This window comes from Grammomys surdaster, unplaced genomic scaffold (assembly GCF_004785775.1).
Source record: "Grammomys surdaster isolate TR1022 unplaced genomic scaffold, NIH_TR_1.0 66, whole genome shotgun sequence".
In the NCBI taxonomy this organism is placed as follows: Eukaryota; Metazoa; Chordata; class Mammalia; order Rodentia; family Muridae; genus Grammomys; species Grammomys surdaster.
In genome coordinates, this window is record NW_021604568.1 from 8316980 (window position 1) to 8320996 (window position 4017).

Below are 4017 nucleotides of genomic sequence, written 5' to 3' on the forward strand. Positions count from 1 at the left end.
TAGCTGGATAAATAGATCATAGAAGATAGATAGATAGATAGATAGATAGATAGATAGATAGATGTAGATACATGATAGGCTGATATATCAAGCTTGACATTTGATGACAACCTTTAGCTTCACAATCTACTTTTTCATTGTTTACTCTGAGTTGTTTGGCAAATGGTTTCCCAAAAGAAACTGAGCTTTGACAGTATCCTGAATTTGCTCCTGAATGATTTTCTTCTCTGTCTGCTCCTTTGCTTTTCAGTCCAGATCAATTGCATCTCCTCTGTGAGGATGCACCTTGCCCTCCAGAGCATCTTATAGCTCAAGGTTACATCTTTCTAGCTCATGACTTATTAGAGCCATCCCTTACCAGATGTGAACAGATTCTTTTCCTTTTCAAATCGAATATTATACTTCAGGGGTAAGAACAATATTTTAAATTCTTCTTTTTGTCTCTCACCTTTAGTCAGACAAAATTTCAATGTAGGTAGTGTTCAGTGAGTAATTGTTTTGTTGATGGAAACCCAAGAGAAGTAGCCTGCCACTCAAAACCAACTTGAATGAGAGAGTGGAAGAAGTCAGCATCTCAGGATTAATTCTCTGTGTTGTGGTCTGTCAACAGCTTCCTCATTGTCTCATTCATAGGTGTGGACTGGAAACACATGCTGCAAAACATGAAACGCTAACCACTACTCTTGTTAGTCCTCAAATGTCTGCCCATGACCTAATGCATATTTCTCTTTAGGACTTAGTGCCTGAACAGTCCTGTGAGTTTGAGTACTGTCTCCACATCCTAAGCCTTTAGCTTAGTGGGCTGTGATCTCCATCACATGATAGGTGCCCTTGGTTATAGTTCTCTCTGTACCCCAAGGTGGATGCTGTGCACCAGAAACACAAGATCAACTTGTGCTGACACAGCTGATGGAGTACCCAGTATCAGCCCACTCAGGATAGAAACTCAAACAGTGTTCACTATTGCTGAGCTGAAGGAATCCACATCCTCAGTCAGCTGCATCCTTGGTTTTGAATATTCACTTCCGTCTGACTCCCAGTGCCATAGTCCACACATATATGACTAATTTTTTCTTTAACTTTGCTGAAAAAGTTTAACATGGAATTCTGAGATATTTATGAATTTGTCAAACTGACTGTCCTTTTCTTAATGTCAATACTGTCTATAATAATTAATGTGGCTAAACTGATTCTTGGAAATGTGACTTCAAGTTTAGAACATCTCCCCTCTGCATGTGTTTCATATTGTATTCTGTAACAAAAAAACAAACAAACAAACAAACAAATGAACAAACAGATGACCAAAAATCTGCTTTACTTGTTTAAAAAGGAGAGGCTGCATTTTTCAGTAAGACTGTGTTCCTTGTCAGGTCCATGTGTGGGTCCTCCTAGCTGCCGGGGCAAAGAAAAGGAATACACAAATTTCTTGAATCAGTGGAATTAATTCTAGTGGGAAATACATATGCACTCACTCATGCACACACACATGCATGCACTACACTATGAGGTATGGTAGGTAACTAGGTTGTTAGTCTGGAGTACAGCAGATTCTCAGGCAGATTCATTCGACCTTTCTATAAAAAGAAGTTAATTGCAGCACCCACCCTATGAGCTGCCTTAGGATTGTGCTTGACCATAGCCTCTGTGAAACACCACAGTGATGCTGGAACAGCTATATTCTATGAATATGTGCTATACCTTTAACCTTTACTGTGATAAGCTCATTTTTCTATGAAGTCTGCCACATAGGGGTGGATTCTATGGATAAAAAACAAAAACAAATAAAAAAATAACAAAACAAAAACAAGAAAACAGGCATTGGATGCTGGGGTATTAATGAATGTACTGTTTTAACTAGGACTTGATGATTTGACCAGGGACAGACACACAGACACATAGGAAACAGACAACTAAGTGTGTCTGGCTTGGTTTCTTTGGCCCTGCATGAAGATGTGGGGTGGGAAGTCAGAGATTCTGAAAGAGAGGCAGTGGGGCTGTCATGGTTGAATATATACATTAGAAGATAGTATGTTGATAGCATTTGGAAATCATAAAAAAATAATCAAATAAAAATAGACAGAAAAGTGGAAAGACAAACACTGGTTCCTGGCACGCAGCAGTATGTACGTTCAGGAAGGTGAGAAGGACCCAGACGATAAGGTCACAACTAAGAGTTGAACGGTGGTGTCAGAAAGATAGAAGGGTGCTCTATCACTTGATTGATTCTTACCCATAAGGCAAAGTGGCATAAATTTGAAAAAAATAAAAAACACATACACACACAAACAAACATACAAAAAACCCACTTATCTACCAGACAAAGAACCATAAAATAGAAAAAAATACTGAATTTCTTTAATCACCAAATAAACACAGGTTAAATACCATTACTTGAAGCTATCCACTGTTTAAAATAAAAGTCATGTAAAAGAGTTCCAATAATCTGCCATCAAGCTCCACACAGAGTAGTCCACACAGCAAGTGGTTTTCCATCAGAACGTAACCATCCCTTTCCCTGACAGGAGGTGCCTCTATACAAATGGCGTATAAGCCTTACTTCTCCCAGTGCGTGCTCAGGGTGCAGTCATGACGACTTAAAACTCTCATTATCACTGTCTGACTTCCTCACTCTCGCATCTGTTCCTTTCATAGTGCAGAATACTTTAATTTTAATTTTAACTGCCTAGTTTAGGAATATAGCTATTTACAGAATATCCAGTCTTCTATTTTGGGACGATTATCTATTGATCTCTTCTTGTGAATGATGCTAAATTCAGGATGCTGCATGTATCTCTGTTTTCCTTCTTCTCATTAAGTCTTCCACCACTCACTTTAAATTGATCACAGGATCTTCTAGTGTTTGTCTTACTGTCTTAGCACATAACTGGTCATGTAAATATTTTGTGAAACACTGTGGATAAAGTGAGAAATAGGGTTTGTGGTGACTTCCCACGATTCCCTTTCCAAATTATAATCACTGACTGAATCTTCTGATCCTGCCTTGGTCTTGATCTTTGTTTTATCGGTGTATACATTCCCCTGTATCCGTTAGACATTTGGGAAACCTCTCCATGTAGCTTTTAGTTGTCTGAAGTTTGTCCTTGGTTGAAGCTTTTGAGAACAGCTAATTCTTGAATGTGGAAGTCCTCTTACCTTTCCCTGTGTGACTGAATATCACTCTCTTGGTATCCACATTTCATGTGCTGACCTCTTTCCCTGTGAACTTGCCTTATGTTGAGTGTCTGACTGTGGCTGGCTTGGGCATTCTGGGTTTCTCCGCCTTGAGATTTCTTGTTTTGTTTTTCCTGGCTCTCATTTATGGAGGGGGAGTTGCTTTGTTTACTTTTGCTAACCGCTGGGCACTTTTCATCATATTTGTAGACCAGTTATGTGTTTGTGTGTGCCACACGTAGTTTGATCATCATACTGTTTGATCCCTGGGAATGTGTCCCTTTCATTCAAACAATTCCTTTTTTCCCTCCATTTTTCATCATCTCAAAATCCCCTTTAAGATATCTTGAACAACATATTTTACTTGATTTTCATGGTCTGGGCTCACTTCCTGTAAGGCCCAGAATGTGTGAGACAACGTGACAAGAGGAAGTCCACATTTTATCCTTTCCTCAATTTAAACAAAATGAGATAAAACAGTTTTACAGTGTGCTTGAACCTGTATTTAGTAGTTTATGGGGTCATTCTGTCTCATTTTCCTTTTTTAACTCCTTTTCTGAGCTTAACCAGATTATATTTTACATTCTCCCCCTCCTCCTCCTCCTCCTCCTCCTCCTCCTCCTCTTCCTCCTCCTCCTCTCTCCTCCTCCTTCTCCTCCTCCTCCTCTTCCTCATCCTTCTCTTCTGACAACAAAAATAACAAGCCCCATGTTTCTCATCCTCCTTGCTGTATCTTCCCTGTCTTTTTTACTCCTGTTTAAAACTCTTATCTTACTGACGTGATCTAATTATGTAAGCTTCTCTCTCTCTCTCTCTCTCTCTCTCTCTCTCTCTCTCTCTCTCTCT

General features: G+C 39.3%; 1 protein-coding gene across 1 annotated transcript in view; it reads left to right on the forward strand.

Annotated features, from left to right (window-relative positions):
* Positions 1-4017, forward strand: part of Sorcs3 (sortilin related VPS10 domain containing receptor 3) — a 590390-nt gene that overhangs the window by 435790 nt on the left and 150583 nt on the right. The gene's annotated exons all lie outside the window — the stretch shown is intronic.